The following is a 13,291-nucleotide window of genomic DNA, read 5'->3' as shown; positions in this document are numbered from 1 at the left end:
AATTCACCACCTACTCTTCAGAAGAGCATACTAGAAGCATAACACAAGACGAACATGATGAACCACACAAACACATACACACACACACAGACACAATGTTGAGCGGAGCCTTAACTATTACGAGAGAAAACTAAAAGACTATTATGAAAGAAGAAAGAATAGACACAGAAGGGTTCTCAACTCCATCTTGAGAGCTTAAGCATTAACCAACCATCCACTGTGTTTTAGAAAGAATAAAAGGTGAAGTGAGAATAAAGCTGACTGTTTCACATGTAGCAGCAAGTACTGAAGCTTTCAGAAGAGTAATGAGTAACAAGTTTCTGCCTTTTTCGAATTAGTTTTATATTTTTCTTAGAGAAAATTGCCAATGCAAAACATAAATCACACGAAAAAGTCACTTTATCTCTCAAAAAAGTGGATTTCATTCGGTCGTAACATCTATAAAAACAGTCCAATCTTAATGTGGTTGGTTGCAAATGACGCAGGAAGGATACAATTTTGTGTACCATTTGTTGCGGTAGTGTTTGGTGTATGAAACAAATGTGGTAACCGGAAAACCGTCAAAATGCTTTAGTGCTTTAGAGCGAAAAAGTATGGAAGTCCTGGCATAAACCATCAAAGCGCCTGGTAGCATCAATCAATGACAGAAACATTTTCACGTTCAGATGACAGATGTCATCACAAGGCGCGTTGGCTAAGGCTGACGCATTAAGCAGTTTAGATCGGTTTCTACTGAAAATCTAACGTCCGTATTGTCTATAGTGAGCTGAATTGTTTACCATGTCGTACACTTTGGAACAACGTGTGTTTTTGGAGAAAACGTACTGGAAAACTGATTCCGTCACACAAGAATATAGCAGTAATATGGTGTGCATGCACGGGAAACAATATTGGCTTTGGTAAAGAAGCTGGAAAATACTGGGTCACTTTAAGTGAAAGGCGTAAGTAGCGATCGCGGCGTGAAGGTACTTTGATGATGTCGCGGCTTGTCTTCTGAGATCACCAAAAAAGTCTCTCCGGCGTTTATCCCAGGAAACAGGATACAGCTACTCTGTTTGCCAGAAGGCAGCATAGTTACGATCTTACAACGTAACTGATGTTGAGAAATTACATTTCCCAGATCGGTCAACGGTTCCTTCGATTCATTATGCGTATCCCAGACATTTTGCAAATCATGAGGTTTACAGACGGAGCATGGTTCCACTTATCTGGCTACGGGAACTCTCAGAACATGCGCATGTGGGTACCAGAAAATCCATCAGCTAATTGAAGTACCGTTTCATGCCCTCTAAATTGGAATGTGGTGGGCTGTGTACGTAACACAACTTTTTTTTTTTTTTTTTTTTTTTTTAAAGAGACAGTGAATACAGCTTGTTATATTGACATTAATGTATCTGTCCAACAGCTGGACGATATTAAAAAGAAGGTTATCATCAGCACGATGCGGCCACACGTCTCATGAAAGTATGGACTCTGATCAGTAGCTACTTTGGTGATCGGATCATCTCTAAGAACTAGTGGCCCCCGAGGTCAACTGATCTCACAACTACAGATTACTTCCTGTGGGGTTATCTGAAGGGTCGTGTGTGCCGTGTTAAACCGACGAATATTGGAACACTTGGGAGCTAACATAACAGAAAAAATCGTAAACGTCGCCCAGCATACATTGCGACCAACTGCAGCGAAGATGAAGCGACGATTTTGACTGTGTCTAAGGGAAGACGGAGGTCATTTCCAACATCTGCTTTAAAAGCAAGTGATTACCATCGTTTCTGCATAAAATTTTCATCCTTCCTGTGTCATTTGCAACAAACTGCATTAAAACTGGACATTCTTTTTAGATTTATGACCGAATGAAATTCACCTGTTGAAAAAAAAAAAAGCCATTTTGGCGGTTTTTTGGCAACCACATTGCTTGCATAAACCGTACACTACCACAACGAATAACACATAAAATTTTTATCCTTCCAGAATCATTTGCAACAAATCACATTAAAATTAGATAATTTTTACAGATATTATGACCGAATGAAATCCACTCGCACTAAAAATCATCCTGTATATCAACAGCCATTGTTATGGGAACTCTTATGATTGAATTAAAGACGACTGTACTAGAAATCTTTAAGCTAAACAATTACAGCGGGTACATGATGTTATGGGATATAAATACCTGGCTTTGATCAACAGAAATAATGTCCTGCTTTAAATTGATAACGTACCGGGAGTCACTGGTTATGGGTAGATACCTAGGAATCATAGGGAAATTAATTCGTGCATTCCAGCCCTGATCTCACCTCTTCAGATTATCATTTGTTTCGCTGTCTCGCATTTACTGTAAGAATGATAATTTAAAATATTTAATTATATGGAAAATTGGATGCGCGACATTATGGCTTTCAAAATCATCGTAGGATTGTAGCTTTCGTGAAATGCGTGAAACGTGAAAGGACCACTCAACGTTATGGATTTTACTTTACCGATTAAGATAAACCTTTACGCGTTTTGCATATTACACATTTTTCACACCAAAAAACGAACGAACATATGGTTCATCCAAGTATACTGTGTGGAGAAGCAGTAATAATAAATTATGAGTATAAGAAAAGCCCGGAGAGGTTTCTATTGTATTTCATGTGATTAATTATTAGGTATGAAGTAGCATTCTAAGCAGCAATGGCGGCTTCTGATTGGTGTATATATATATATATATATAAAGGGTGTTAATGAGCTACATCAACGAACTGTAAGAGATGATGATTCCTTACATCAAAATAAGAGAAAAAGTTTATATGGACCTGTAGGGAAAAGTGCATAGTTTCAGAGCTGGCTGTCCAAAATCGCGAAAAAGCTCAATTTCAACAGGCTCTATTTCGATTCGAGTAACTGTGGGTGGTAATCCTTATCAGCGAAAGCAAGTCACGCATACGAAATCCAAAAATGCATATTTCATTAATGTTCAATGGGTGTACACAGAATTCCATGCAGGGTGAAATTCCCAGACATGCCATCAATCGAAATTTGAGATATGTTCTGACTTTATGATTGATCCAATGTAGGCAAACGATAAGCCTTGACAGTAAACACGGAATCCTTTGGCGCGGTGTCGGAAGTGTTAAGAATCGTCAGCAGTACGGTCTCTCGTACTCGGGAAAACGCATGCTACAATGTTTGCTTTCACGCTTATAAATGAAGAAAATGTGAAATATACCGTCACGAAATACATCGCATCACACGTTATTCTGAACACACACACAAAATAGACATGCCGGTTCCTAACACTTCCAACTTCTCTCCGATACACTGGATATCCATTGTTACTAAGGCTTACCTCCTGCCTACACCGGACCCTCCTTGAAATCAGGGTATGGGAATACCGTGTACACCTATTGAAAATCGACGACATATGCACTTTTGGATTGAGTATGTGTGGCTTCTTTTACGTTGATAAGGACCACCATCCACAGTTTCTGGAATTCAAAATAGTGTTTGTTGAAATTTGGCTTTTTCACGGTTTTGGACAGCCCTAACCCTGAAACTATGTTCTTTCCGCCATAGGTCCATATGAACTTTTTCTCTTATTTTGATGCGAGGAATCAGCTTTTACAGTTTGTCGGTATAGTTCATAGAAACCTTGTATATGTATATAATCATATCCCGCCATTTCAACCATCAATCAGAAGAGTCCAATCACACACACAAAGTATATATATCCCACGCACTCTATTGCCCCATCATGTTTGCCTGAAGATGAGGACTAGGTCAGCCCTCGAAACGTTGCAAGATACAACAAGATCTAGCTGGCTGCTAACCTGAGAAGAAGCACGGAAAGTTTCAAGGAATACTTTAGAATTTGACCATTTTAAAATTGCAAAAAGTTTCGGATCACACGAAATATGTGGTCTACGTTTAGCTGTAGATGCACAACTCATATAATCTAAGCTCTCAAACGACATGTTAAATTCCAAATCAACCAACTGCACAATGAAAAATGAAGCATGCAAAGGGTAGTGTATTCTCAAAAAGTCTGAACACCTTTGCTAACCTTTCACAGACACCTCTCAACAGACGGATCACAAATTTTATATTAGAAACAGAATCTAGCGTCATGCCCTGTACAGTCCCTGTCAAAAGAATATACCTCAACCATACAAGTGATTTTACTGGTAGCTCTTTGAAATGAATGGGACAATTTTCAGTACAGACTGCAGCAAGTACAAAGAATTTATCTCATAAAAACCATTCTCAAATGGAGCTTTTCGTTTCGAATGAAAGTATGTGTGTGTGGGTAGGTATAGTGTTTCTGTTGTTGAGTGTATCAATCAGTTTTTAGGAACAAGGAGGAGTATAAATCAACCTTAATTTAAGCTCAAGTTCTCGGCTGCGAAAAATAATAACAATACTACAAAACATATACACTTTCTAAGACCAAAAGTAGACAGCAAGCAATTTTACATGTTTGTCTGAAACTCGTGAAAAATAAAATAATTAGGAAAATATACTTGCCTAAAAGTTGAAAACAAGGACACAATGCCGAAGTGAATTGTACTGGGGACAATGCTCGAAGTACCTTGCTGAAATAAAGACGAGAAAAATCTTACATATAGGACTATAACATTATATTTAAAAAATCAACTAACAATACACATTACACAAGCTTATTATTGTTGAGCTCCTTCGTGGCTAAGCGATTAGCGTACGCGCCTTTGGCGTGGGAGACTCGGGTTCGATTCCCGGCGGGAGTTCATGTGGTTCGGATTCCACGTTAATCAGTAGGTCCCGTCTCATATAGCCTCGCTGTTGAAAGAACGTTAAACTCAAAATCAACTCAACTATTATTATTATTATTATTGAATGCTCTTAGGATACTGCCAAGATTACTTATAATGTATACAAAATGTAAAGTGTATATATAGCTCTTGAAATGAAATGAAATGAAATCTTGCAATTTAACGTCCCATAACTATGCCTTTTAGGATAAGGGAGACGATGATTAAAGCAAATGAATAATGATGGAAGAATTAGTGGAATGAAAACTAGGGAGGAAACGAGAGTACCAATAGAAACCCGATGTTGCCCACCATAAACTTACCTGGTCGCGGATCGAATAAAAAACCTCCCGCATCAGAGGTAAGCTCTCTATCACTAAGCCACTGTGCCTCCTATAGTTCTTCAAGATACGGGTTGAAATCGAAATATGTTTAATGTTAAGGGTCTTCACTACAGGGAAATTAAACTACCGCTAATTTTAGTTTTTCGGTAAAATCTTCAAAACAAATAAAAATATTCGAAAAGCAGAAACGTAGTGAAATAGACAATACGATTTTGCATGTGATACGGTAGTTTAATTTCGCTGTAGTGAAGACACTTAAGTTTAGTAAGTATCTGATCCTGCCTATAAATTAATAAGATCCAGCCATTTTCTTTGAACGGGGTTTTATATATATATATATATATATATATATATATATATATATATATATATATATTGAGAGAGAGAGTCACATTGTCAGTGTTTCAGGAGAATTGTTCAATTGTAAGTTCAATTCAGTGTTTGATTTAAAATTCCCGCTGGTCTTAGAAATGGCCATGTATTTGATGTCGCGGGAAACCTGTCTCTACCTGGCAACACTGGATTCAACTGGCACCAGCAGTGCACCGATGCGACGGACATGAGTTACGGGATTCACAAGTTGATAACACATCTAATAATAAAATTGTAAAAATGGTACGGTATTTTGTTTAATGCTTAAAAATTAAGGTACGTCTTACAGTCCGTAAAATATGGTATATACCTGACACCAAGATAGGACAAAAAGTACGGACAACCTGGGTGCACAAATACTTCCTTTCGGAGGTATAGGCTGCCAAAACCACGAAAAAATCAACTTTAAAGGTCCAGAGCTCCAAAATTATGGGGCCTACCGTAGTGGGGTCAAGACTTTATTTTGGGACTAGTATATGACCTATCCAAATATCCATGTTTCAGAATCCTACAGTACTTCTGCAACAATTTTTATAGAGGTAGATGAGTACTTCAAATTTTACGCCGAAACCAATGGGCGTTGGTATAAGCCTGGTAGGTCAGCAGTTACAGGTAAAGTTGAATTTGTTCCCTGGGGTTTTCTTTCAGAGTCATAATTCTTTGTTGTTGTATATCATTTTGCTTATATGGAGGTTAATTATGAGACGCAAGCTGAAATCTGCCTCTATATTCTAGTTTAAAAAAGCTGTATTCTGTAGTTTAGACAGTCCTCTTGTTTCTTAGTAACATACATTATTTTGCTGAAAATATCCTAAGTTGTATTTCGTGAATAGGCTAGAACTTGGTCCAAATTTGTTTCGTAAGCCTATTATATTCAACTCACAAAAATGTTGGAATAACATCACCATTTCCACTTTCTTTCTTAGTTATTTGCGTGTTACTCAGCCAAATATCTGTATATCTATGTAATAACCACAAAATAACAAAGACTTCTTTGTCTCACAATTGGACTCCTTCATACCTTAATACCACATGCACAAAGCTGGGGACAACAGGTGTCTTACAATTACCCATTTGGAGGGAAATCATGAGACAGCACAAATTTGACGTTTACTCATCAACTTATGAGATGACAGGAATTTTTTTGGCAGCAAATTGCTGCTCTATTGACACCATAAACTGCTGCCTAGCTTAGCTGCTTTCAAAACTAATGTGAGCTGAGTAACGTAGAAAAGTTGTGAAATCTGTCTCATAATTGCCCTCACTGACCCTATTCTGTTAAATTTCATACGGCCCCTGCATCAATCCCAGCTCCAGCCAAGTGGACTTTATAGTATAGAAAATAGTGTGCCTGGGTTTTCTCGGTTCACCCGTTTGTTCCTACTTTCCTCGTTCCACTATTTCCTTCATTACCATCATCACCATCTTCCTTAGCCCGTAGAAGGTTAAACTCAAAAATAAAGAAGAGAAAGGAAAATGAACTCATATCATGACAAGGTTAAGTATTTGTCTTCAAGATATAGTAAAGAAAGAAGGCAGTAACATTATGCATAACATGTAATATGCCAAAAAATTTTACAAGGGAACAGTTTTCTATAGCTGTCCATGCTTACTTCTTCAGTCACCAATGAAAGATGACCGCAGACCTCCAAGAATTCATTTTTTTTTTTTTTTTTTTTTTAAACACTGCGCTGTAACAAGGGCTAAACTATTAAAAACTAGTTGACCAATTAGACGTGTTCTTACTACTCACATACACATACAATTACACACACAAAGCAAAACAATATACCAACATTATATATGATAAATGAAGGGAATGATCGAATTTATATTACGTAAATTCCTCTATAGAAATGAATTGAATGATATATCAAAGGATTAATGAGTAGAAAGGATTATGAAATGCCTTATTACAACTTTCTGCGTTGGTTATTTAATCCCCAAGCTGGGATTAAGTTTTGTCCCTTGTTTTATAATATTTTCCTTCTGAAATAGAATTTACACCTTACTATTTCATTATTAAAATGGCCTATTGTTACTTGCATCAATTTGTGTAGAGATGCCAGATGATGTGAGTTTACCTATTATATTTACAATATTAAAAGGCAGATTTTGTCATATTAAGACAATGGTAATGGATGATTGTTTGACCTTCAGGGCTCATATAAATGAAGTAAGAAATCAAGCTTATAGAAAGTTAGGCTTTATAATTAGAAATGCTTTTGATTTAAATGACATTAACTGCTTCAAATTATTGTATAAACATTAGTTAGAAGTAAGCTGGAGTATGGTTCATCTGTATGGTTTACATCTTGTAAGTTGAATTCAAGTAAATTAGAAATGATTCAAAAGAAATTTTTACAATTTCTTGACTTTAAGAAATATCATATGTCTGCGGTAAGATTAAGAATTTCAAACTCCAATTTATTGTCTGAATTTCAATATATTAGCCTTGAGGATAGAAGTGTAATACACCAGCAAATTTTGTTATATAAAATTATAAGCTGTAAGATAGATATTTCAGAATCTTTTGGAAAATATATCATTTAATGCTGTTGGAATTAGAAACAGGAATAGAAATTTATTTAAATACGATATTTCTAGAACTGAAAAATTCAAGAACTCTCCTTTAGTACGTTTGTGCAGATCATATAATGACCTATCAGCAAAAAATCCAGTTTTGGATTTAGGAGTTCCCTTCACAACATTTATAAAAATCATAAAATCTATAATTAAAAATTCAAATGGCTAAGTATGAATATTATATTAGTATCCTTGTAAAATTTGAATTTTAGAATTATTTAACACTCTTAGTTGTTGATATAATGTTATTAATAAAATATGAGTTCTCCTACATGAATATTAGATTTTTAAATTACTGGATAGTAGATTTTTGAATGTATGCAGCGACTGATTTAGATTACTTCTTTTCATTGCCTGGTATTATTTTCATATTCTTTGATTTGTTTCATTTTTTTTTTTTTTTACTATGCATGTAATTATTGTGTGTCATTTAACATGTACATTATTTTATTGCATTGCTTATTAATGTATATCTAATTTGTGTAAGTAGTATTTGTAAGCCTTCTTTAATTGGAGATTTTTTAATCTGTTGAAGGCATAAATAAATAAGCAATTTAAGGCCAACGGCTCCTTAAAGGCCACTATACTCACTCCGTCATAATTTGTTCACTAATGAAACATTCCAGCATGCATCTTCGACAGTTTTGCTTCAGCCGCAGACTATTTTACGGTATATTTACTTCGTATATAAAGGTATCTTTGTGAGTTTTGTTTTATTTTAGAGTAATAATGAAATGCATCAAACTAGAAAAAACATGATCTATTATAATAAAAATGTTCCACAGCTTGATTTTTAACATTTTCTTTTCAGGCTCTCTCAGTTTTGCAGTGCTAGTCAACTTATCTTGTCTGCCCCTCGGAAATCCGATGTTGACGACATCGAATGGCTGTCTGGATTAACGTAACTTTACACGCTCCGCTTCGTCTTTATGCTCATCGAAAAGTAGTGCTGGATCTGATTTAGAAGTGATTTGCGATAGATTGCGTCGTTATGAGGGACAGAGTTGCTGTATCTTTATAGATAAAGCACGCTCGGTGCAATTGTACAAAAGAAAAAACTACCCAAAGTATGTTAGGTGCTCATTAGAAGGTAATATTGCATCGAAACCGACCAAACGTGGGGTGATGCAGAGGGACCATATACAATAGTGCGTTCATAGAGAGCAGGCGCAATAGTGAAGGTGGGTATGTGTAGAAAGATTTCTGTTTCAACATTTATAAATAGGATTGTTATGTTCTCATTGTTGAGAATGGTGCCGCAGTTCGTGTCGTGCGCCCATGATGCACGTGATCCTGGGTTCAATTCCGGGTGGGAAAGCTTAATAAATGTAATTTCACAATCATTCACTTTCATTATTAAGCCATCTCTTTTAGTCTAAAAGGCCTCTGCGTGTAATTTTACATTAAAATTTCATTTCAAACGGAACGGCAAAAAAAAAAAAAAAAAATTTCATCCGATTACATGTCATTTCCAATGATCTTGGAAGATCATCTTTCGAACTTGAGCCATTAACTGTGATATCAAGTTTTGATGATCATTATTACGTGAACAGCCCTGGATTACGAAATATATATAAGAACGTTCGAAACTAGATACTGCTCACACTTAATGAAATTTAGAAAAAGTACGGATGCCGCTTTATTGTACGATTCACATATTTATAAAATATACAGACCAATATTTGTAATAAAATTTTAATAGACCAGTGTGTAAATAATTCAAATATATTGTGTTCTTATCTGTGAAATATGTATTTAGATAGATACATATCAACAGAACTTAACATGTTAAGAACGGATTCGTAAATAAGACAGCCGATAACCACAGTACACAAAGTGAAGTGAACTACCTGAAGGCAGTGTGCTAATTCATGATGGCAGAAAAGATCAGTTAAGAAATCCATATATATATATATATATATATATATATATATATATATATATATATATATATATATATATATATATATATATATATATATATATATATATATATATGTGTGTGTGTGTGTGTGAAATTTACGTAAGTAATGTTATTCTAAAACACCAATGTCTAAGCAATGAAACATACTAGGATATTAACTCTTCCAACACGAACGGTACATAATTTTATGACATATTCAGTGCTTGGCGATACCACTGTTTATGTGTATACCCATCGTCACTAACGCGCCCTCTCCCCATGAACGCATCCCTGCCCCAGTCACTTTCCTGTGCTCTAACCCTGACTGGGTTTGATAGCATTCGTGCTTTTAAGTCGCAATCTAGCACAAATTGGTAAGTGTATTTTACACAATAGTTTCTGTCACACGTACACTGAAGCCCATACACCAAAAATGATTCTTTAAAGTGCAGAAAGTTAATTTACTGGAAAAGAAGTATATATGCAATGAATTTATTGTGGATCTGAGCAATAAATATGCACCAATGTATATACAGAGTTGATGGCATTTATTACGTTAAGCTCGCCAGCTTTTCAACACGATAGTAACTACTCATAAATAGGAGTTCACTCGAGCAGACGGTTCTACCAAATAGAAAATTTATAGATAAAATACAATGTAAAACATTTTTCGTGAAAGAATGAGAATGTGAATATACGTAATTACCGTCAGTACACAGTATATAGAAATGAACTGAGAGTGATAGTGAAAGTATTGTACGTGTGAGTTCTTCCACTATTTTCTTGAATGCAACTACCCCCGTCGCTGACGCGCCTGCTCCATATGGACAAACCTCCCTCTGGTGCTTGGACCCTACTTCTGTGCTCCTGCCCTGACTCGGTAAGATAGCATTCGTACTTTTTAATGGCCACATAGCACGTTAGTCCGTGTTTTATGCACTGTAATTTTCATGCCATACGTCTACACTGTATTTACACTGAGCACCCCTGAACTCAATCTGTAAGTAGTAATGGAACTCCCCAATGTAGTGCATCCTGTGCTAAAAGAAATACAAAGCTCTAACCTAATCTAAAAATGTAAGAAATGGGTCAACATTTCGTACAACAGTCTGCTCGAGTAATGCCATGAATAGATTAAGTTTTGTTTCTTTCACTTCTTTAGTACACAAGTTTTGGCCCGACTCGAGGGTGCTTATCGGAACTTGCAACAATTCGCTATCTCCAATTGGCTACTGAATATGCGATGCATTATTCCTCAAGATAATAGTATATGTATATCTAGAATATGATTTCAGTCTTGTTTTTAAGGTTGCGATTAGGTTACGTCTAGTTTCGTTATATTACAATAACAAGAGGCTTTTAGGAATGTTCTCTATCTAAATTTACAAACACAAATTCGTTCTGTGGATGCTCATGTTATAGTTTTACCAATTATTTACCTAAGCACTACGATTATGTACTACACCTCCTGTAAAAAGATCTTTAAACTAATCCACTTGTTGACTCACCTTATACTAAAAGCATACCAAAAATTGAATTTGATACGAACACAATGACTGATAAATGTTGGTCTACAAATCACTTCTGAATGTCAATTAAACTTTGAAAATCACTGGTATCATCCTTCTGTTGTCATTTTTATGGTAAACTTTCTACTTAATGGTGATCATTCACTCACAAGTTTAATAGAAACGCTATTACATCACTTCTGTGTCACTGGTGAAACTGGTGCGCACCATGTCCTACATTATCGCATCGAGTAACACTTTCTGTAGACAAAAATGCCTTCCAAGATGGAAAGATACACAGAGACATTTCATATTATCCATACGACAGGAAGAAAGTACTAGTTCTAATGTCCATTATGTACACTGTAAAGAATTACTTTTATGATATATACCTTGTATTTCAGTTTTTTGTCAAAATACTATTAAACTTAATTCACACAATACTTCCGTTATTTTGACACAATCGTAGGAAAAAACACCTGCTGTGCTAAGCGATGTTTCTTTGTTTCACGTATCAATGTTGCTACAACGTATTTTTTTTATTTGTTATAAGAAAAATACAAATTTTTCAACGATGCACATGAAAGGATTAGCTGGATTTAAATACCAACTTCAATCTCAAAGAATGAAAATGATATAGTTTTATAGGGTACAGCAACTATATAATTCGGGTTTATTTTTATTTAAGTGAAGTTTCAAACACACTGATTACGTTTATCTTCAAAGTTATACAATATGAAGATAAACTCTGAAGATAATTATGTTACACAATTATAGTGGCATCATTTCAGTTTTTAAATATTGTTATAGTTTATTTTAAATTTCATTTACTTATTTTGGTACATAACAATCAATAGAGTTTTATTCAGGCAAATAAGCAATAATGATTTTCTAAAACTCGCTATTTTTTCTGAAATTTTTCATACAATATACGCAATTCCTTTTTTTGTTTTTCAATTCTCAAATCCTCAAATCATGTTTTCGAAAGAGATTCGAATGTTTTTTTTTTTTTTTTAATCCATAAATGTGTTTATTTAAAGATATATTTTAACCAAGAATTACAATATTAAAATTCCTCAGAAAGTTGAGAGACACTGATATTTTGTTTAAACCAAAACTTAAAACACAAAGATGTTAAGTTGGGGAATACATTATTGTCATATAATTTTAGTTGTAATTAATAAACTACTCTCTTACAACCAGTGTTGGGTAAGTTACTTGTAAAAATGTAACGCGTTACAAGTTACTTTACTTTCTCTTAAAATGTAACGCGTTACTTGCCTCAAAAAAGTAACTGTTACTTTACTTCGAGAGTAACGCGTTACTAACGCGTTACTTTTAGGTCCGAAACTTTGAATATGCGAAAAAGTCTTATTACTTCAGTTTTCCGTACTACTATTATATCGCTGTTATTATTATTATTATTATTATTATTATTATTACACGTTCTAAATCGATTTATGTAAATACAAGGACAAATTTTTAGTTGACAAGTATATGAACATTTTAATATAATGCAACATTGACTAAAATGCCATACTGCGTTACTCGTAGGGATGGGCACGAGTGAATTCCAGCAAGTTTTCTTTGAAACTCGATTCGACTAGAAACAGACATCTTTGAGCTCGACAAGAGAACTCGGCTTCAAAAATTTCTTCCAACTCGACTCGAATTCGGGTCGAGTTTCGAGTCGAGTCAAACAAAATCTGGTGTATAGTTTCGAGTACTCTCTTCAAGTATTTTACATAGACAATATAATTATTATCAATGATACTACTACTACTACAACTTACTATTATTATTATTATT

At 34.9% G+C, this 13,291-nt stretch overlaps 1 long non-coding RNA gene across 1 annotated transcript; it reads right to left on the bottom strand.

Moving 5' to 3' along the window:
• Positions 1–4,510: 4,510 nt before the first annotated feature.
• Positions 4,511–11,987, bottom strand: LOC145664993 (uncharacterized). The gene is made up of 2 exons (XR_014127542.1): positions 11,483–11,987; positions 4,511–4,574 (listed from the first exon to the last, which is right to left on the bottom strand). It is a non-coding gene; the product is annotated as an uncharacterized LOC145664993 (long non-coding RNA).
• Positions 11,988–13,291: the final 1,304 nt, after the last annotated feature.

This window comes from Thermobia domestica, chromosome 11 (assembly GCF_964235325.1).
Source record: "Thermobia domestica chromosome 11, izTheDome1.hap1.1, whole genome shotgun sequence".
NCBI classification, from domain to species: Eukaryota; Metazoa; Arthropoda; class Insecta; order Zygentoma; family Lepismatidae; genus Thermobia; species Thermobia domestica.
This window is presented reverse-complemented; position numbering and strand designations above follow the sequence as displayed.